This window comes from Equus asinus, chromosome 1 (assembly GCF_041296235.1).
Source record: "Equus asinus isolate D_3611 breed Donkey chromosome 1, EquAss-T2T_v2, whole genome shotgun sequence".
NCBI lineage: Eukaryota > Metazoa > Chordata > Mammalia > Perissodactyla > Equidae > Equus > Equus asinus.
The window spans coordinates 104,163,366-104,187,215 of NC_091790.1; the positions used below are offsets into that span (position 1 = coordinate 104,163,366).

At 39.9% G+C, this 23,850-nt stretch overlaps 1 protein-coding gene across 13 annotated transcripts in view; it reads right to left on the minus strand.

The window, feature by feature from the left end:
- SUGCT (succinyl-CoA:glutarate-CoA transferase) overlaps positions 1-23,850 on the minus strand; it is a 747,747-nt gene that overhangs the window by 217,715 nt on the left and 506,182 nt on the right. The gene's annotated exons all lie outside the window — the stretch shown is intronic.

Below are 23,850 nucleotides of genomic sequence, written 5' to 3' on the forward strand. Positions count from 1 at the left end.
GGAAGTTTCCAGAGTGATGGGAAACCCTCTGGCTCACATCATAAGCATTGTGTCTAAAGTAAGATTCCCATAGGTTCTATGAAGCTCCAATTTTTTCTAGCATGGGCTTTTGGACAACCTGTTGACTCCTGACAGGCTTTCCATTTTTCTTCCTGATTCTTGTCAGTGTTCCAGAGAGGAGTACTCACCATACAAGTCTCTCTATTGGGCAAGTCAGCTGCTCCCATAGTTAGGCCGCTCTCTGTGTGGGAGCACACACTGCTTTCTGTATTCCTTAAGATGCTTTAGAGCTCTGTCTCTCCAGATAGACAGAGCTCACAGAATACAGAGAACACAAGTTTGCCATTATTTGGCATCCACTCAAAATAATTGCCACAGTGGTCTGTAACTTCAGATCATTTGCCCCCAAATCTGGAACAATACTTGAAAAAGGCAGAGATGGTCCATGTTTCTGTTTGAGAAGCTCTTGCACGTATGAGTGGGATTATGAGTATGGAAATCTGAGTATGTTACACTGGTATCAAGGAAGAGGAAGAGTGTTTGCTTTTTCGCTAGTTCTTAGAGCCAAGAATGGAATTCTTGTAGAATCACCATTCAGTGTGACTTTGGACAAGTGATTAAACTTTCCTGCATCTCTTTTCCCACATTGTGAAAGGAATGTATCACTTTTCAAGAAATCTACTCTGCAAGATAGAACCTCCAATCCTTCCAATCTTCGAAAAGACCTGAGTATCTATAGAAAGATGGGAGAAGGTAGAAGGAGAGGACTGAAAAACACATTCTGAGGGAATGCGAGGGGCCAGTGCAGGGCTGCACCTGTGCCGAGCTCTCCAGGCAAAATTACTCAAAAGAATCACGTCATTTGGGCCCAGGCAACAACCAACACCCAAAGAGAAGGCGGGCGGACACAGGTATACATACACGTATTCTCTCTCTCTCTCCCACAGACATGGAATGCATATTTCTCCTGTTATAATACTCTTTGTGGATATCACTTAGATGCTTTTCCTTGGGATTAAAAAAAAGGGAGCAGAAACAGTAGAGTGGCTCTGTTATGCATACAGAACAGAACCACCTCTAGTCCACATCTTCTTGCACACCAAGTGGGCTAATTTGAGAATAGCACGTTCTTTTTGTTTTTTGGGGTTTTTTGCTGAGGAAGATTCACCCTGAGCTAACATTTGTGCCAATCTTCCTCTATTTTGTATATGGGTCACTGCCACGACCTGGCTGACGAGTGGTGTAGGTCCGAGCCTGGGATCTGAACCTGTAAACCTGGGCCGCCAAAGCAGAGTGTGTGAACCCAATCACTAGGCCACTGGGTCGGCCCCGTGAGTAGCATGGCTTTTGACTGTAAAAGAATTGCATGTTTAGCTCTGGTGAGTGCCCCACAGGATAAGAAACTAACCCAGAAAATACATTTGGGTGATCTTTTATTGAGCTGGAAATCCCACACTGGTGTTTGCAGGGCATTAACAAGAACACCTTGTTCCACAGTTCTCTCTACCCAGAAAATGTGGTGTAGGCTCATGTTCATAGATCACTACGAAAGTAGCTTTGCAGTAGGGTGACCCCTAAGGCAGGGAGTTAAAGTGAGGTGAACTCAGTGCATTTAAAATACACATAAATCTAACGTACCAATACCATATGCTCCAGACAGCACTGCTGAGCACACAGGGGAGGAAAGGGAGACAGGTGCCCGTGGTCCAAGAAGCTGAGAAGGCAATTTGTGGCTCTTAAAGGTAATGAATAATGACTTAACTTGGTTTTCTTGACTTTGATGTTTTTACAGAAAAAGTCACATGAAAATGTGTGTTTTCCACTCTACTATTTCTCCTATCGAAACAGTGCCAAGTTTCTTTCACATTAGGAAAAATATCTCAACAGAAGGAAAGGTTAGAAACTGGATTTTAAATTTCTTCTAAACTTGTTCTAGCAGCCTGCTTGTCCATCCAGTACAAAGTAAGATGCAAAAGAGATCTGGTCATTGATAATCACCTCTCTATCGCCACCTAGACAATCCGAGGAAGAGCCGGTTGCCTGCAAACTGCTCTGCCTCCAGCAGGATGCTCGAGCTTGTGGTGATGGGGAAGGTTATTTTGGGACTAGTCCTTGGCTGGGGTTCTAGAAAGGGCTGAAGAGTGAGATGATGTAATAATCCAGGTGGATCTCACACTAATCTTTGAGTTTCTTACACATGTCTACCGCTTCACTTTGGCAGGCCTGTGTCCGCAAAGGGTCCTAACTGTGGCCCAGGGCCACACCAGGGTCTCTGAGCCTGTGGCTGAGTTTTTAGACCATCTCTCGCATTAACTCGCCGCCTGGCTCCAGGCCACATGTCAACTCCTTCTACAACTCAGTTTCCTCAGTTGAAAGCTAGGGGAAGCCCCTATCTCCCCACTTCACAGAGCTTCTCTGTGGAGTTTGAACAAATCAAGGTGGCAGAGCCTGTCACATGTTTAGAATTGCCCTAGAAACTCTCAAGAGTGAAAATACACAGCTACCAAATGCAGCTCATGAGATGAAATTTGGTAGAAAGGAGATCTGGAAATTCGCCTTCTATTAGTACCCAAATGGCTTGTGGAGTTTGACCAATGTGGAGTTTGACCAATTCCTTTGATCCCTATGTATTTCTCTATTTCCTTAAATAAATTCTGTCACTTTAGATGCTCATCTGGAAAAGACTGTGCATAGCCAGCATATAATCAGTGTTTCTCAGGACACCTGTCTTTCAAAAGGCAGGTAACAGCTACCTCTGAAAAGCACAGTGTTTGTCTCAGGAGCAGCCAGTGTGTCCTGCTGAGGCAGCCCTGTGCCTCAGGCCACCCAGAGCTGTACACAGATGGCCCAGGCCCTCAGGACCTCTGAACACGGTGGTGGAGGAGCTCAGCTTTCAGAAGTGGCTGGGGTGGCTGAGACAGGGGTGCCCTGCCACACTCACTTCCTAGAGAACAAGTCCAGCCAAAGCCACATTAAAAGATTGTTGCTTAATGTTGGCAGAACTTTTCAGGAGGCATCAAATGAGGGTGTGTGGGTGGGGGAGTGGGCAACAGTGTCATAAAATGACGAAGCCAAACAAACGTTTCCTGTCCTCACATTTAAAATCTCCAGTGGGGGTGGAAGCCAGCCTCAGAGGCCTGGGGCTTTCCTGAAGAACCTCTAAAAGGAAAGAATGATAAAAGGAGCCAGGGTTTTAGCAGGACCACTACCAACCAAACCAAAGAGGGAAAGAGAAGATTTCCTCTCAACCCCAACCCTTGCTTGTAATTTTCAGACTGCGTTTGCTACAGGAAGTTCCTCAGGAGGGATGTGAGGTTTGGTTTGGTTTCTGGGCGGTTCTTTTCCTCAGTGAGTGACTGTAGGTGGTATCTAGTCTTCTCCTGCTCCCTCTATAGATATATTTAAGAAGTTAAACAAGAATCAGTAGCTTCTTTTTGCATCACGCACCTCCTAGTGGTGTCTAACAAAATGGACTACCTGCTCAGAAAGTATCCATTGCCATCAGAATTCTTGCCGTCGGAAGTCAGGAAAAGAACTGATTTGAACAAGGGTCATAACTTAGATATAAAACCACCAACATAGTCAATAAATATGTTTCTTTCATTTGATTTCTAGGTCAAGAGAAAGTCATGGAGCATTCCCTCTGACATCTGTCAATTTTCAGTCACAACAAAAAGATGAATAATTGATTTGAAGCAGAACAAATGGAAAATTGTTCAAAATACTCAGACAGCATGATTGGCCTGTTTCCTTCATCTTTCCAAGCCACTCAAACAATAGGGTACTGGGGAGATTTCCCATGATGGATTCCCTGAAGAGAGTGGATGCTTAGGTATCTCATTTCATGATCACTTAAATCCTACAAAGTAAGATTCCGTGCAGTCAGTGCCTGAAAGACACCTCTCTTAAGAAAAAGCTAAGTTCTCCTAAATGCTTTAATAATCTCCAGTCCAAAGATGGGTCTGGAGATGTGAGAGCAGGCCCACATAATGTGAGAGCAGGCCCACATAGCTAACGTATGTACACCATGCAATTTAAAATGCAGCGTGTAAGGCAGGCTTTCAAGAGGTTCCAAGCATCTTCAGAGTCCCAGGAATTGTATTTGACTCATAAAATTTAGAATTTTCCACCCACACTCATCAATGTCATCTTCCTCCTTGTCCTTGTTCCACCCTCCTCTACAAATCAAGAGAGACATGCAGCTGCCTACAGCAAACACAAAGATTTCTCCAATAAAGCAAATTCCAGCTAAAAGGGAAAAAAAAGTTTCAGGAAGGCTCACAGAGTTTAGTGGTTCAGGGGTTAAATCAAATAGCCTGGGCTCCAATTCTGATTCTGCTAACAATTAAATAATGAAGAGCATTTAAGCACCCTTTATATATTTGAAGTTCTTTTATATTAAGTAACTCAGTTGACCTTCATAACAAACCTCTGAGTGAGAAGGGTAGACTTTGTCATCCATAATTTACAGATGAGCAAGCCAACTCTGAGGTCTGCATAGCTTGCCAAAGGTCACATTTCTCTATTGGCAGAGCTGTTGTCACACATGGGCTTGTCGCTCAGCATCCACTGCAGTGTGGCCTGAGCTCCCTTTCTCCCCAAGTCGCCACCCCTCCTACCTACACACGCATACCCACTCACTCTCCACTCTCTGCACCCCTTAGCAGCTGGTCTCATCACCCAGTGAACTGTCACCTCAGTTATTTGTATACTTTTTTTTAGCGTTACTAAAGGTTAGAAACCTCGCTGAGGGCAAGGAGCATGTGACGCCCATCTTCGATGGCCTGAGGACATGGCACTGCATCTTACATGCAGCATGTGCTCCACAAACATTTGGCAAATTGAACTAAACTGAATCAATCTGAAAGAACAGGTGAATTTTGTGCATCTGCCACCCTGTAATGTCTTGTTCTCAACCTCGACTCCCACCTGTCAAACCTACTCCCAGATCTTTCAAACACATACAAAACTGTATGACTGATAGAAACTTAAAGTGTTATACATCACTATGCGTAATAAACTTGAATCTAAATGGATGTGGCTCTAACCAATTTCAGGCAGAGCCCGAAAGTCTGGGATGTTTTGGGAGTGTCAGGCAGCCTTCCCGGCAGGCCAGAAATCACAGTAAGAGATCAGTGGCACTTCAGCCTATACAAAAATCGTGGGCATCCACAGTCACCCACCTTGCTTTTCTCATCTGAGTTGAAATGTATGAATCATAAACTGTTGGAAGTATTTTTAACTCAACAATTATTTGGATAGTAAAATATAATGTTTCAACCCTAACTGAATGCTAAGGCCAATCTTAGCAACCAATTAGACAAAGTTGACTTCAAAATCAAAGTAAAAGTCCAAGAAAAAAAGAGTGAGTTATTTAAAAAGATTATGTTGATATCCTGAAATGTATAACTCAAAGCATCTGTGAACTTTCCATGCCAATAATGGAATGTAACCACTTCTTTCTCTTTGATGCTGACCACGTGAGGAGGCCTAACCCCAAAGGAGACAGCATCCTGAGCTCCCCATCAGCCCTGAGCTTGCACTCCAGTTACAAATGGACACAGGCTAAGGTGTCTGCACTCCATCCTTGAAGATTCCTGAGACTCATATCAAGGGAGGGCCCATCCCGCAGGCACAGCCTTTTCCATTTACACTTGGAGCCACTAAGTTCTGCCCCTGTTTCTTCCTCCAGCTTCCTCCTTCCACCTCCTTCTTCCTAGAACCTCTAATAATCTTGGTTCAAGCCACCTGAACCTGTGATACTCATCTGATGGACACTGCTTTTCCCTCCTCAATGGCCTCTAAGCCACTGCCACCCCTGCCCAGCCAAGCTGACCACTGGCAGGCTTTCCATGACAGCTCTCTCTCCATCTACAGTACTTGCTCATGCTGTACCTCGCCTCAAATGCCCTCCTGAGTAACTCCCACTCATCCTTCAAGACTCAGCTCATATATCCTGGCAAGTCTTTACTGACTCCACCAGGCTGGGTCAGCATCCCTTCCTCTCTGTTTTCCAAAAGTCCTGGATGTATATCAGGCACAGCATTTATGACATCAGATAGTTAACTTCTCTGCTTTGTGTCCTCAGAGGTCCCACAAACGTCTGGCACATTGTGAGCACTGAGGAACAAATCTGTTGACTGACTGACTAATTGAATGAATTGACTGCATTAAGGTGCGGTTATATCCTTCACCTCAGACCAGTGGGAAGAAAAGGCCAAAATTCTTTGAGCTGTTGCTGTTCCTCAGTGCCTAACAGAGCACCTGGTGCACATTACCAATTAGTTAAATGAAACCGAACCACATAATTCTTGCTTTGACCAATCTTTACTCACTCAGCCATCATATATCCATCATCTACAACATACATGCATTTCACAAAGCACTGTGGAAGCAATAACCGGGGAAGCCAAGGGTCTAGAGGGGTCGAGAGTCTAGAGGAGTAACAGATTCACAAACAGGGAAGAGGTATAGAGGTCTGAGTGAAACGCCAACGATTTCTTGTAGGGCAGATTGGGGAAGACTCAGCTATGGAGCTAAGTTTTGAGCCAGATCTCAAATGATGAGTACATGAATGAATACTTTTTTTGAGCCTTTTAGCTGTGAGTGTGAGTGTGTTTTGGATATCTGCTACTACTATCTGCAAAGTATCCCAGTGTGAGTGTTTATGCAAATGTTAATTACACACTGTAATCTACAACTGCCCTTGGTTGTTTTCTGCTAACACAATGTCCTTTTGCATGTCTCCGACATTAAGCTGTTCTTCGGATGACAGTTGAGTTAACATTCCACAGACCCTGGTTTACCATCCCCGAACTGCTTCCTCTCCTGAGTCCTGTTAATCTCTCATGTTTATTATCATTTTTTCAGCTGCAGTCACTGTGAACAGTAGTGTTTTCCCCCATTGTAATAAATATTCATGTATTTATGAAGCAATGAAGAAAATGTTGCTGAGTGGGATTGATGTCAATAGTCAGGAGCGAACAAAACACAACATTAAATCTATTAACATTCTCACATCCCCCTGGAGTCTCAGTTGCTTCAGACAAGAGGCTGAAACTTGGAGTTTGGAGGTTTTGATAATGACTACAGGGTGGGGAACAAAAAAGATACAATTGGCTAATTATGTCTCCAGGTGTCATTTCTACTTCACAACAATACATGGGTAAGAAGCCTTTTCACATTATTTAATTTATCCCTTGGAGACTGACATAGTCTATTACCCTAAACATAAGATATAGCCTGGGCTGTGATAACTCGAGTCCCACTAAGAAATGAGGGGTTTCCTGCAACAGGGACTCCTAGTTTGAATTCATACCCATACCTCTGACCTCAGACCTCCACTCAAATGCACCTACTGACTCAGAGACAGCTACTATAATAGCACAAATGTAAGTTTCCTCTTCCACCATTCCTGTTTGATGGTTTAAGGATTAATGCAAAGTTAGTTTGAGAGTGCTTTGAAATATTAACAGATATTTGCTGGACATGGGTGCATGCGAGTATGTACACACAGTATATTAAGCAAATGTTCATTAGACATAAGACATTAGACAGAAAAGGGAAAAGAAGAGGATGGCCGGATGGAGTAGTTGTATCACGTAGCAGACATGCACTTTGTATTCAGAAAAGCTTTGTAGTCCTATCTCTGACGCTTACTAGCTGTGTGACCTCAGGAAAGCTATTCAAACTCTCTAGGCCTTAGTTTCATCATCTCCTTAATACAGTGGTTGTTAACTAGAGGCAATTTTTTGTGGGCTATTTGGAAGCAGATGGCAACTTCAATCCCCCTCAGTCATATCTCGTAAGTAGTCATCTTATGTCCAGTGCTGACCTTGATCTTTCCTGAAACCAAGACTTACATCATAAAACAAATGGGTGGGTGGTCAGCACAAAAGTGTCTGATTTTCAAGCCAAAGCCTCTAGAACTGACCAGATGATCCAGTGGCGTTGGGCCATCGAATTCCCCAAAATGTCTCCAGGCGTGTGGTCCCGATTCATCCTGCTACTTCTTGAGGCAAGGTGTTAATTTTATCTCAGAAAGTGTAGCAACATTTCCCAGGCAGTGATATCTTCGAAAAGGAGAGATCTGGCCACTGATGGCAAGAATTGTTTCATGTCTTCTTTGGTTGGTTTGTTTAACAAGAGCAAAAGAGGACAAATTCATATCTTTCTCCTTCACTTAACCAAAGGCAAGCTTCTATTTAGAGACCAGCAAGAACAATGTGGAAACTGTTCGCTAACAATGTGAATCATTTTCAGACAATCCCCAGAAAATCTGGGATAAGTTAGGTGGAAGAGAGATAGATGACAGTATGTGGAAAACTTTATTTATGAATGTTAATAAAATTTCTATTGCAAAGGAAATACTAGAGACAAAACTGAAAAGCCCTACATTGAGAATGAAGCTTATTTCAGCCTGACTCTAAGATGCAAACAAGCCAAGGACTGATTCTTTAAGTGCCAAGTTCAAGAGAGGGATGGCAGGCTACAGCTACAGCTGGAGAAGTTCCCCTCCTCAGGGTTTTGCCAAGAGCCTGATCATACGCTTTGCAAACCATGACAGATATGTTAGGGCAGACCTGACATCCTCGCTGGACTTTCTCCACGTCAGCTTTTCCAAGCATAGAAACAAGTTGGTAGGTTTGGGACTAAAGGCAATCTTCTTCATTCACACTTGGGGCCTTTGACAGAAACTTTCAAAATGGAAAATGAAAATGGCAGCCAGTCAAAATCAAGATTTTAATTTCTACAACATCTGGAGATCCCTTTTGAGGACAACAGCTGATAAAACCAGAATGGACTTGAACTTATGTGAACACACACTCCAAGACATATCCAGATACATTTTAGTTATAGAATGGATACTGACATCTTTAATTTGTTTGAGCTGTGGGAATGTTTTCAAAAAGTATAGTGAGAACATGGCAGGACAATGTTTTTGTAAGGGCTTAATGTGCTAACTGCTATTTTCCACAGGTTGGAATGAAATTGTTTTAAAACAGTGATTGAAAGGAGTACCACTCCTTATAACTTTCCAGGTCAGGGAAAGAGTAAATATTTTTACTGTGTACATGTAACTGGGATTTGTGAAGAAGTAAATACCAGTTAAAGTGTCAGCAAGGTAAGAGGAGGGTTTCAAAATTCTAATGCCGAGGAATATGCTGAACCTCAGGCTCAAGTAAAAAGCCAGCTTTCTTTAGCTGGCTGATCTTTATTCCATGATTGTATCTTCCAGAAAATGTGCCCAAATGCTTTATACTCCTTGAGAGTCCAGTATAGCATGGTAGCCAGCAGTGACCTCTGAAGCCCAAAGGCCTGGGTTCAAATTCCAGTTCTCATACTTGTTGTATAACTTTGGGAAACATTAAACCTCCCTGGCCCTGGGCTTTCTGATGTCTTAATTGCGGATAATAGTGGTACCTGTCTTATAAGGTCATTGTTTTAAGAATTAAATGATTGAATGCATGTGAAGCACTTTGAAAAAATAGTGCCTGATACATTATAACTGTTCCATCAATTCACAGAGCTTGTGAGGTAAGTACTATCCATCATTCTCATCTCACAGGTGAATGAGGATTTGATGGGTAATTTAACCTGTCCAAGGTCAGAATGATCGTAAGCGGTGGAACCAGTACTTGAAACAACGTTTCTTTCGGGCCAAAGCCCAAGTTCCTAACCACTCACTATAAGACGCATTTGGGGAAACAACTGTGAAGAGGAAGAACTGGTCTTTCCCATCAAAGGAAATAATAGCTGTGAGTGAAAAGATTAGGAGCATTTAGTCCAGGAAACAGCTCTTCGTAACCCTCCAGAGGGCATCTACCATGCCTTTCCTCTTCCCAAAGCACTTAATAGGGGCGAGGAGGTATGATGACAAAAATGACCCCTATCAAAACTTTTCTTAATGTATATAAATATCAAATCACTCTGATGTGCACCTGAAACTAATTGGATATTGCATGTCAATTATGCTTCCACAAAAATCTCTTCTTCCCTCAATTTAACCAGATAACTTTCTTGACACTTAGCACTAAGCATGAATATCTGAAAGCCATTCTCCTCCCTCTTCCCCAGCAAACTTGTGCGCCTCTCATCAACACTGGGTCTCTCACTGGCAGAATTTTCTTGACTGTGAGTCAGTTTCAGCTGACTTCCGGGTAAGGCAAAGTGGCTTAGCAGATTCTTGCAGAATTTTAAAATGAAGGTTAGTGTTGGTGAGCCCTATCTGTACTTGTTTTTCTTCTGGAAGCCTCTCTTCTACCACTATCCAAGTCCCCCCAGGAGGCCAGGCTTTATGAATTGTTCTTGGGTTGCTGAACGTATTCATCACGGTAGCGTATTCACTCCATCCATAAATTTTACAGCTCCATTTTTCGCATCCAGTTTCCTCTCAGTGAAGGCGCTCGCTCTCTTAGTTCAAATTAAAAGAGACCCTTTGCATTTTCAGTGACTGTATTGTGAAAGTGCATAAAATCAGACTCTCAAACTTGCAAGTTTTTGCTTCTGTTGCTCCTACTTCCTAGAACTGAAACAGCTTCTTCTTTTCTCTACCCTACCCCCATGCCTCTGTTCTCTTAATGTGGCAAACTTCTACCTCTACTCAAAGGGGAAGACTCAGGTGCCACGCCTTCACTGTGGTTTTCCTAGACCACATGAACATCTGTGTCTGCTGCGAGGCAAAATGGTTAGCTTGTTTGCATTCCTCAGTGTCTCCCAATCCTATAGCACTAACACTGTATCCTAATCTTTCTTTGTTTCAGCACCTAGTACAGTCTTGAGATATAACAGACACTCAATAGGGCTTATTGAGACAAACCATTAAACGGTGACTAAGATAGGCAAGGCAGAGGTAGTGTAGTGAGGAAGAGTATAATTTTTGATATCAGAGAGATCTATGTTCAAATTCTTGTTCTACCCCCTTTTATCTATGGGACCATGGAGAAGACCTCTATGAACCTCTGTTTCTTCATTTATGAAATAGACAGTATTGTTATAAGAATTAAATAAGAAAGGGATATAAATACTTTTGCTACACGGTGCACATTTAACAAGTTTTCGTGTCTCTCTTGAACTTTGTGCGTATTTACTATTCTTTACATTCACCCTCCCCTCCCTTCACGCTGTTTCTTTTTCTTAGAACATAGGAATGTAGCTGTTGAAAGTTTGGATAAAGGAGAATTATAATAGGTTTTAGGTGAGACCCTTCAAGCAGAGTCTAGGAGAGGGAGACAGCCATTTGTCTTGACTACCATAAACCTGATATCAGGGTAGTCCTCATATGGAGATGAATACGGGATTCTTAAGGCAACGGACTCTAATGATTTCTGGCCCCACTGACAAAGGCATTACCATTATGGAGTGGAGATAGCAGGCTATCTTGGTTTCACTCCAATAAATTTTTAATACATCTAATGTGGTCATTTTGATTCCACACTTGCCAGAAAGCTGGGCCTGCCTTCTGGGAAGAACTATGGATTCATGCTGGTTTTGACTCTTTCCAGACCCCTTTGGCTGTGAGGAAACAGCATGGTTTCTGATTATGATCTTGCTGTGAGGAGAAAACCTCTGGTCTTATTTCAGTCCTAGAGATAAAAAAAATGCTTTTGCATAAATTAATCAGTTTTCTGGTGTCTACCATAGTCTCATATACATTTTATCTTAGCATGAGACAATGCTGATTGGCCTTAAACACAGAAACGATTTCTTGCATCTCCAAGGAGAGGTCCAGATCACTCCAGGACTTTGTTTAGCTTCATTTTTCCCCCTGTTCCAATAGACTCCATCTTCATTATTTCAGATCCTTAGTTCTCCAACAGCAGGGAGCCCCAACCTTAGTTTTTCCTATGTCCTCCTCTTCTGCCTCCAAGAGGATAAGCTGGAGAGCCAAATGCAAAAGCCCAAAGTATATTTGGCCTTGATAGACTCTTGCTTTCACCGTTGGTGGAGAAACAGACCTTGTCAGTGACTTTCAGTCACAATCTTTAGATCCTCCTAAAGATTCCAGCTTACATGTTTATATGGATGAATCTCTTGTACTAGTCCGTTAATGTGACTTACAGCAAGACTTATGAAAATTAAGCTTTTCAATAATTAAAATACAACTTAATTAGCCACGGGGAAGAAGTCAGCACTTAAGAAAGATAATATTTGACTTGTATAGCACATCTAAAGGTGACTGGATAGAAAGTCTAAAGTCTAAAACATTTTCTTCTTTTAAACTCTCTTTTGAACAGAAGTCAACTCACGTCACAAAAATGTTCTTGTTCATATATATAATGATTCTGTAAATACAAGTTTAAAAAGAGCTTTAAGGCAATAGTCACAGACAACCAAATTGTAACCATTATGTTTACCATCTTGGCCTATGTCCCAAGCTCCACATGTTTTTGGCATCGTTTGTTTGACTCAACAATAAGGGCTCTAATATGAAGATTCTTTTCTGTTGCTATTCCAAATGCATAAGAGAACAAATCCATTTATCTAAACATGACTTTGAAACTTTTTGGAGTATGGTGACCATATGCATCAATCCTCAGAAAGTAAAAGCAAAATATTAATTTCCCTTTCTGTTGGAACACTTTAGGTTTCTGACATGAGGAACTGATCCCATTAAGTTGTAATTTACAGTGGCTACTTATTGCTTAAATGTGGAAAATCCACAGGGGTAGATCATGAGAATTAAGGAAGAGAGAACTCTTAGTAAAAGAATATGCACAGCTAATCCTCATCATTCCTTCTATATCCTTCTCCCCTATCCAATTCCCCACTCACTTCTCCCCTTCCAGTCCATGCACTCCACCCCCAGCTACTCAGTTAAATAAGAAATGCCCAGCAGAGTTTGCTACAAGAATTTGAGTTGCAGCAAACAGACTTGGTCAATTTACAAGAAATGAGCCTTCTGCCATGGATTCATCTCATTCATACCAGGATTCCACGGAAGATTCCCTGCCTTTGCTACATGATGCCCTTCACACAGTGAGAAGCAAGGAACTCTGGATCAAGGGGAAGTTTTGTCTTTATGGAAGGCCAGCAGGCTGTAGCAGAAAGGGTCCATCTGAAATCTGAAAGTATACCTGTTCCATTATGGTTGTTCAAGTCTCTCATTAGGCAATTACTCAGAATAACCTTTCTTATCCTTTGAGAATGACATTCTAAACAAACTATGCTGCTCTCTCTTTGCTCAGAAATCTATGATTTTTTTTTCAAATTCAGATGTAAAAAGATAAAAGATACTGCTTCCCATTGCTTGCATTTTGCCCAGAACTTGGGGGCTCATCACTTGCCATCAACTGGACACTTAAATCTTCTCCAGAATAATGCTCCAGTGAAGTCAGCTTTTTCAGTTAATTGATAGGCTTAAAATGAGTAAACATAGAGGGAAAAACACAGGGTGTTGAGGATTGGAATACATATCGATCAGTTTATAGCTTTCTGAGCATGTCTTGCTTATAAGCTTTCAAAGAAATGTAAAGTTGGATCTTTGCCTCATGGAATTAAATAAGTTTCTTCCTTTCTTTCCTTCATTGACAAACTATACAAAGAGGAGTCATCCACAGTCCTATAATTTAGTCTTTAAATAAATCCATTTAATTTCAGAATTTCATAGTGGGACTTGAGAATGTTTACTCCTCCCAAAGTTTCTTTAAAATGTGAATATAGAATTTAAATACCTAATCTCACCCATGAATATGCCAATTTTAATTTAATTTAGAGTTATTTCTGTCATATGAATTGTTATATGATAATACAATATATATTAAATATAAATTATTTTTAACTCAACAGGAATAAAACATCATTATAGGAAATTTGGGAAATGTAGGAAAAATTCTAAAAAGGGGAAAATTTTTCCATAATTTCATTCCCAATCACAGTCAGTATTAACATTTCAGTATATTTCCTCCCAAACCTTTTTATTTTGCATATTGCTTTTACTGTAATTGTGATCAAAATGTGCTAGCAACTTTCTACCTTATTATCTCCTCTTAAATATTATATGCATTTTAATGGTTTGATGATAATCTACTATTTAGATACAACTGCTTTGGGGCTTTGGAGTGGCTTTTAATTTTTTATCATTAATGGGGACAAACATATTTCAAGACAACTAAAAGTGCCACAGCGACTATTCCAATGATTGGGAACAATACCTGGTTTTTTATTTCTTGGGGCAAATGGGAACTCAGAAGCATAATGGCTAGTAGATCTTGAAGCATCTCACTTTAGATCTCTGGCAACAGAGACCCTCTTGGACCCTTCAGATCCAGCTGGAATTCTGGTAAGAGAGGGAGATTGAATATCTAATGGCATCCATTGCAACATGGACATAAGCAAGAAGGTTCAGGATCTATCGAGCCAAGATCATGCCATGGGAGTGTAAATGTCTTTACTCACATAGCTCTAATGTTTACTCACCATAGCATTAAGAATACTACTAAGATTTTACATTTCCATAACACCTTCCAGGTTGTCTTAACATCTTGATTGTTCAATAAATTTTATTGAAGGATGAATAGCTCTGTATTACCAAATCACTTCCTTGGTAAGTAAGTTGATAGACAAAAGAGCATTTCTGGGCCTGTAATTCCAAATACACACAAAACACCCGGACAAAAAATAATTTATCTTCACCATTTCCAAGTATAGCCACCTGTCTTCTGCTTGAGACTTGCTGACTTGTAGAACCTGTTAGATCCTCTGAGAATGACCTCAGAGGATCATCATGAGAGAGTTCCCAAGGGGCTTGACATAAGTCTTGTGAGGTTTATGTGGGTAAAAATAATTGAAAGTAGAGGCTGGTGCTTGCTTCTTAACCAGAGATTACTGAAGGAGGGAGGTCTGTTGTAGCAGTCCTTGTCAACAAAGCAGGAAGTGTATGTAGTATAGTATAGTGTTCGTGAGAAGAAAAAAGTGTGGACACCCCATTCCAGTTCCCTATGGAACTCTGAGGGTGTGGGAGAGGAATTCAGTTGTTCCTGAGCTCCTCAAGAAGGAACACAGAGGTTAGAGGAGGTGTGCAAGCCAAGGAGCCTCCAAGAGGCCACGAGAAAAGGATAGGAAGCATTGTAGGTAGAAAAGATATTGGGGCATTATCCACTGCTGGAACAGCTAAAGGGAAACTAATCTGACCCTCTGAGAGGGAGTTGGAGTAAAGGTGAAAGTCATCACAAGAAATCACAACCACTACATCAGCAGAGTCTATCAGTGTCAGGAAAAATAAGACAGACCCAGAAACAAGAATACTTGCTTACAACCAACACGTGTCCACTGCTGTCAGATCTCCACTTCTCCATCCCTTCTCTTCTGCCAGTGGAGCTAGGCCTTGCTTGGAAAAGGCTGATTAGACGTGGTAGGTTGAACACAAATGCTTACTATTATAGCCTCCTAATTCTTTATGAAAATGACAGCAAAGGATAGACTAAAAGGACAAAGAGAATAGGAGAGAAAGTGACAGAAGATGAGAGATGGTAGGAATATTTCGTTAGCTGAAAATGCAATGGATGAATGCTCATTAACTTAAAGATGGGACAAAGCTGAAACTGCGGATTGGAGGGTGAGGGGGAAGTGAGAAACAAGGCAGTTTAAGCTGAAAAATCCTGGAAGTGGAGGTACCAGGAACCTCAGAAAGGTGAGGGTGCTGGGTAAAGCTGAAAACAAGAGCATTTGCAGATAGTTGACTGTTGATTACCCCTCCCCAAACTTTCTAGAAAAGTTGAACACCATCCATAGCTGAGGACAAAAGTGATATTCCATGCAGGAAACTGGACAATTAAGTAAAAATCTGCATGGCAATCATGGAATTCCCTAGCCTCCTTCCCCCATTGGCTCCTAGAACACAGACAACAAAGGTCAAACCCCACAGGCAGAGATCTGTTGGATTTCTCTCTAGAGAACTGAACAGATCAAAAAACTAGATCTGCAGATGCCTATATTTGGGGTTCCCCAATGAAAAAGCCACCTTATCAGCCTATATTCAGGAAGCTATCAGTCAACAAGCCATGTCAACACATAGAAACTTCCAGTCAGCTTTTTAGTGTCATATTCTTCAGTATTAATAGATAGCCACTGCTGTCTTTCTATGTGCCCAACATCATTCCAAGCACATTTTAATATTTTACACAAATTAATGCATTTAATCCTTTACAGCAGTAATGTTTTACACATATACATGTAAATGTATTTAATCGTCATAACAATTTTATAAGGTAAGCACTATTATTATTCTCATTTTTCAATAAGGAAACTGAGGCACATAAAGACTAAGTAACTTGGTCAAGGTCACATGCTATGAAGTAGTAAGGCCAGTTGCACAATCTTTCCATTTGGATCCAGAGCCCACGCGTCTCATCTCTACATCATATTGCCTCAAAATCAAAGTAGAGACAAAGACAAGCAAAACAAAGGAAAACAAGAGAAGCAGGCAAACAGGGACTAGGAGAAATGCGTAAAGCAACTATAACACATTTACTCAGATAAGACATCGCATCCATTAAAAACACCAAACCAGAACGCTCTCTCATTCAGAGAACAAGAGAACATGGGAGCAGAAGATTCAATAGATGAGTTATAAAGTAGAATTGTAGAACTAAAAGACAAAAATAGAAAACAGGAGAGAAAACTAAGATGATCCATCTAGAAAGAAAGAGCAGATTAAGCTATGGTTATAAAATTATCAGAGATATAATACAAGAAAATGTCCAGATTGAATGAGGCCATAGATATTCAGTTAGCATAATGAATGATAAAAGATTCGCACTAAGACACATCACTGATAAATATTCAGCCACCAGGTATAAAATGATTATGCTGAAAATTTCTAGAGAGGAAAAAAAAAGAACACCATCAGAAAGATTAAGAATTAGAATGACATAGGCATCTTAACAGCAACTCTGAAAGATGGAAGACAAAGAGTGGCATCTAGCCAAATGTCAGTCAAAGGTTAAAATAAAATAAAAAGCTTTTCTGATATACAAAAATCTCAATAAAATTATGTCCTATGTGTCTTTTTCCAACAGGAAGACAGGAGTCTAGAAAATAGCTCCAAGTTAATAATGAAGGGAAGCTTCGAGAAGACATTCAAACAGCAGGACTATAGAGAATAAATCCAAATCAGAGCAACAGGATAAAGGGCTCCAGAAGGGATGTCTTTAGGGAAATACCAACTGATAGATAACTCCAGTTTTCTTTTTAATCTTATATTGGAGTTTTACAGCTCCAATGGAGAATTGAGGCATGATATATTACTACAAACATGGAAAGCTAAAGAATAGATAAACAAAGGCAATTGTTGAATTCGGAAAAAAAATTTACTCACAAAACACTATGTGTCTCCATAATGAGAAATACTTATATACTCAAAGTAATGTAAACACTGGCTACTGATTTAACCAAAAACAGTAACAAATTATGTTGGAAAGGGATGGGAGAGAAACAGGTTGTAAGAACAATCCTCCTTGTCCATAGAACAGAATAAATACATAATGTCTGAAATTCTAAAAAGTTAGGAAATAGTAATATTATGTTATTTAGAAAGATGGAGATAATTAGCAGAAAAAACAACTTTAAGAGTTTTCAGAAAACAAGAATCTAGAGAACAGATGAGTAAGGCAAGAGGATGCTGCTCTTCCTTATAAACTTATGAGTACTACTTGGTTTTTCAAACCATGTATATGTATTACTTTGATAAAACGATTTTTAAAAATTACAAGGAAGGATTTTAAAAGAGTAGGGTAGAGTCTTAGAACTGGACCCCAAGTAAAATATGATGTTTCTTGGCATTTCTATTCCTCTAGCCACACAGAGACTGAGTGGTGGGCAGAATAATGGGTCGCTGAAGATGCCATGCCTTAATCCCCTGAACCTGTGATGTTACCTTTCACAGGAAAAGTGTAGATGTAATTAAGTTTAGAAACCTTGATACAGGGAGATTATCCTGAATTCTCTGGTGGTCCAATTTAATCACATGAGGTCTTAGGAGAGGAGAAGCTTTCCTGGCTGCAGCAAGAGAGACACAACATGAGAAGGGCTCCATCCACCCTTGTTGGGCTTCGAAGTTGGAGGAAGGGGTCTATGAGCCAAGGAATGAAGCAGCCTTTAGAACGGACAGTCAGCAAGAAAATGGGGACCTCCATCTTACAACCACAGGAAGTGAATTCTGGCAAAAACCCAAATAAGCAAGGACATAGATTGTCCTCTAAAGTCTCCACAGAGAAATGCATCCTGCCGACATCTTGATTTTAGCCTAGTGAGACTCATGTCAGCCTTCTGACCTACAAAATTGTTAGATCATACATTTGCGTTCTTTTAAGCCACTATGCTTGTGGTATTTCGTTATGGCAATGATAGAAAACTAATACAGACTGCCACCTCCTAAACTAACTCATGCAGTTATCATTGATGGGAGAATCTTAAGTGACAAAATCTGACAATGAATGTGGACACTTAATAGGCTTGATAAAGACGTGAAATTAAAATTCACCGGAGAGATTATCTTCTCATTATAACTGACAAGGGTCAGCTGCAAGTCAAGCAAGGAAAGACGCACCTACATATTACACACTGGTCAATAGTTTTGAGCATGGCCAAGAGGTCTGAAGGTTCCCAGAACAGGAAAGGGAACTTGGACATCTAAATTTCTTCCACATTCTTCTATTAAAGCCATTCCTATCAAATGCATCCAAGTCAGTGAGATGGGTTTATGATGGAATATAAATATTTGTAAACACTCGAGATAAAAGCACAGGCTCTGATTTCGTGAGTAAGCCGTGCAGAAAGAAGGAGATAGTCATGAGCACAGGTGACAGTGTAGAAAAACTGACCTGCTCGAATAGCAGTCTGTAGGAGCATGAGTGGAAGCGTCGGGGCTCAAGTGTAACTAACGGTGAAAACTGCCCTTTACCTCAACCTGACAGCAGCAAATGAGAAAAATAACTCTGATCAGTTTTCTTTTCTTTTTTTTTTAATGTGGGAAACTTTTTTTTAATTGAGATATAATTGATATATAACATTATATGTTTAAGGTGTACAACATGTTGCTTTGATACATTTATATATTGCCGTACGATTAGCACTGTAGTGTTAGTTAACACTTCCATCATGTCCCATAATAATCATTTCCCTTTTGTGATGAGAACATTTAAGATTAGCATCTTTGAAGGATGTAGTACGGTATCGTTGACTATAATCACAATGCTGTGAATTAGATCTCCAAAACTTTTCATCTTCTGTAAATTTGTACCCTTTGACCCATTTCTCCCCAGTTCCCCCACACCCTAGCCCCTGGAAACCACCGTTCTACTCTCTGTTTCTACAAGTTCAGCTTCTTTAGATTCTACAAATAAGTGAGACCATTCAGTATTTGTCTTTCTCTGACTTATCTCACTTTTCAGAATGCCCTCAAGGTCCATCCATGTTGTCACAAATGACAATTTTTCCTTTTTTCTTAGATATCTCTTTTCATTTCCTTTGGGTATATACCCAGAAGTGGGATTGCTGGATCATACGGCAGTTCTATTTTTCATCTTTTGGAGAACCTCCATGCTTCTTTCCATGGTGGCCGAACCACTTTACATTCCCACCAACAGTGCACAAGGGTTCCCTTTTCTCCACATCCTCATCAACACTTAATATCTCTTGTCTACTTGGTGACAGCCATTCTAACAGGTGGGAGGCGATATCTTATTGTGGTTTTTGATTTACATTTCCCTGATGATTAGTGATGTTGAGCATCTTTTCATGAGCTCCTTTTAACAAGAATATTATAGCCTTTTGGAATTTTTGCAGAATAATTGGAAAATTCCCCTTATTAAAATTCTACTCACAGAAAAAAGTCTAGGGTTTTTTTAAGCAGAAAAATCATCTAAAGTAAATTTTAAAAGAATAAATTATTGATATAAAGCAAGGAAAGTAAATTGACAAACTACAAAATACAAAGAAATTCTATTTTCACCACTGACATGCTACAAGATACAAACATGTTGAAAGAAGAACACAAATGGAAATTATTCTGTTAGAATAACATAGAATTGATCCCTTCAATTTTCACATTATACACTGACTCTTCATTTTCAAATCCTTTCCTTTTGGGGATATCAAAAAATTAGAATAGAATAAGATGAATATAACTTAGGCCCACATTTGCAAAATGAACAAAGAATAAAGACTGTTTCCAGGTTAGGTCAAAACTAACAAAATACTAACTTTCCTCCCTCCTCCTAGGGAGAGTAAGAAGATATTTTTATCTTTTGCCTCTGGTTTCTATGTAATCCCCTCAAGGTTCCCAGTACCTGAGGTGTATTTACAGAGGGTGATCAGGATAGTTGACATTAACGTCCCATAGGAAGTCATCAGTTGTCCTTTGCTAGTGGAAAGTTGAGCACACTTAAAGTTTTACTTAAGTTTAAAGAAAATGCATGGACTTTCCTAATGTAAGTGTAGATGCTACCGTATGTTGAATGGGTCATGATAATAAATTAGACATGGTGCTTCATCTCATTATTCATTACTGTCCCCAGAGCCTCACTTACTGTACTACTACATAAGTGGATTGTCACCTCCAGGTAGAATGACCATGGCTACACTGGAGACGGATCGTAGATTTGGATCTAGGAACTATGGTCATCATAATCAAACAGAGCATAGAGAACCCAGAATGGGAGATGTGATCCCCAATTATCAATGTAAAAATTCCCTCCAAATAAGGACTTTACCAGTGTGAAATATGGGATTTGTTTTTCCCCTATAGAACCTCATGAAACAAGGAATAGTTACATCTCTGGGTAGGGGTGGGGAATATAATTACTTTTGACAATAGAATGTACCCTGGGACTTTCAAGGCAAAACTGTTAGGCCTTTTATTTTTCTTTTACTTCTTTCGTGGGTGTGCAATCCTTTCTTAAACATTTGGCCTGCATATGGACAGACCTGTGATTTTAAATGGCCTAGGGAGCCCCAACAGTCTTCTAAGTAACACTCATGAAGAAGCGAGAGAGCATCTCAGATGCTAGAATTTACTCTACGAAGAATTTTTTTCTGTTTGCTGATTCTTCACCTTTTAAAAAGTTAACACATTGAATATAATACATCCTGAATCTTTTGCAGGTGTTAAACAGCTGACTTTAATTTTTTAAAGAACCAAATCCATCTATTACCAAACCAAAAAAAAAAGAGCTCTATTTGTTTAGGTTATTTTGACAGTAAATCCTTCCTCTTTATTCTGCCTTAAGAAAAGGATTGCATTTCCCTGTAAAAATAAACTTTCTGTGGAGATTAAAACATGACTTCATGTGGACTTGCTCCTTAAAAAGCTGAATGGTCCAAAATGTGACATTACATTTTTTTTCTAACCTTTTAATTTAGGATGGAAGGACACATATTAGCAATACCGGCTTAAAAATGAAATAGTATATCTTTCTATAATGGCACAAAATGCTATGGTATGGCAAGTGGCTTTAAGTTAAGGCATTGTCTAGACTTGATGTGAAATTCCCATCATGGGAGAATACTGGAGTGGGTAAGAGGGGATCAATCACAGGATAGTAAATGAGATTTGAAAAGGGGAGGGGAAGTTTAACAAGGACAAATTAAATTTTAATTCATGTCCTTGGACTCAGGACTCTACCCTAACATCTGGGCCTTTTTATCATAAATTTTTCAATGTTAGCGCTATTTTATCAACTGGTTATCTTCTGTTGTCCATGCCAAAGTATTCTTCGCTTCCAGCCACCAAAACAAAGGTCAAAGTAGACAACAAGGAGCAAAGTAGAAAAATTTGTCTAGGCCACTCCTCATTGTTAATCAAGAACCTTGACATCACTGAACAGAATGGTATAATAAAGGACAGTTGTATGTGGTGGTATGTAACTTTGCCCAGATTTCCAATGAGTGGTTGTTATGAAATTTTAACTGTCTTTAAAATACTGCAGGACAGACAGGTGATGCATTCACATGTGTTAGTTTTCATCTATACCATTGGGCTGGTCATATGCGCTAATGAGGAGTACATACTTCAGAGGTACTAACCAGCACAGGAAAAATTCTAATCAAAGGGCCAACTCCAGATACAGTTATCACAAGATAGTCTTCAGCTATCTTCAAATCTGATAGACACCAGGGGCTTTGTTCATTAGCATAAGGGATATTATAAACATTCTTTATCCTGAGAAAAAAGAACAAAGCTGAAAGTATCACACACTCTGATTTCAAAATATACTACAAAGAATAGTAACCAAAACATCATGGCACTGGCACAAAAACACATGCACAGATCTATGAAACAGAATCAAGAGCCCAGAAATAAACCCACACATCTATGGACAGCTAACTTTCAACAAGGGAGCTAAGAACATACAATGGAGAAAGGAAAGTCTCTTCAATAAATGGTGTTGGGAAAACTGGACAACCACATGGAAAAGAATGAAAGTAGACCATTATCTTACACCATACACAAAAATTAACTCAAAATGGATTAAAGACTTGAATGTAAGATCTGAAACCATGAAACTTCTAGAAGAAAATACAGGCAGTAGACTCTTTGGCATCAGTCTTAGCAGCATGTTTTCAAGTACTATGTCTGACTGGGGAAGGGAAACAATAAAAAAAATAGACAAATGGGACGACATCAAACTAAAAGGCTTCTGCACAGCAAAGGAAACCATTAACAAAACGAAAAGACAACCTAATAATTGGGAGAAGATATTTGCATACCGTATATCTGATGAGGGGTTAATACCCAAAATATATAGAGAACTCATACATCTCAACAGCAAGAAAACTAACAACCCAATTACAAAATAGACAAAAGATCTGAATAGACATTTCTCCAAAGAAGATATACAGACGGGCAACAGGCACATGAAAAGATGTTCAACATCATTATCTATCAGGGAAATGCAAATCAAAACTACAATGAGATATCACCTCACTCTCGTCAGAATGGCTATAATTAACAAGACAGGGAACAGCAAATGTTGGAGAGGATGTGGACAAAAGGGAACCCTCATACACTGCTGGTGGGAGTGCAAACTGGTGCAACCATTATGGAAAACACTATGGAGTTTCCTCAAAAAATTAAGAATAGATCTACCATATGATCCAGCTATCCCACTGCTGGGTATTTATCCAAAAAACTTGAAAACACAAATGCATAAAGATACATGCACCCTTATGTTCATTGCAGCATTATTCACAACAGCCAAGACTTGGAAGCAACCAAGGTGCCCATCAAGGGACGAATGGATAAAGAAGATGTGGTATATCTACACAGTGGAATACTACTCAACGATAAGAAACAATGAAATCCGGCCATTTGTGACAACATGGATGGATCTTGAGGGTATTATGCTAAGTTAAATAAGCCAGAGGGAGAAAGTGAAATGCTATATGATCTCACTCATAAGTAGAAGATAAAAACAACAAACAAACACATAGAGACAGAGATTGGATTGGTGGTTACCAGAGGGGAAATGGGGAGGGAAGAGGACAAAAGGGATGATTAGGCACACGTGTGGTGGCAGATTGTAATTAGTCCTTGGGTTGTGAACATGACGTAATCTACACAGAAATCAAAATATAATGATGTACCCCTGAAAATGATATAATGTTATAAACCAACGTCACCGAAATAAAAAATAAACTAAAAAAAGAAAGAAATATTCTTTAATCAGTGAAATTAGTGGCAAGATACTTGATAGAAATATTGTAGAGGCATTCTTACCCTCACATGAATGAGATTTAAAGAATCTGGTAAGCCCAACAGCCTGAACCCTTTGGAATCTAGCCTGGGATCTCTGAAGAAGTCTTGAGTTCAGCCTCTAATTTGAAGAATTATTGGTCACCACTATCTGAAAC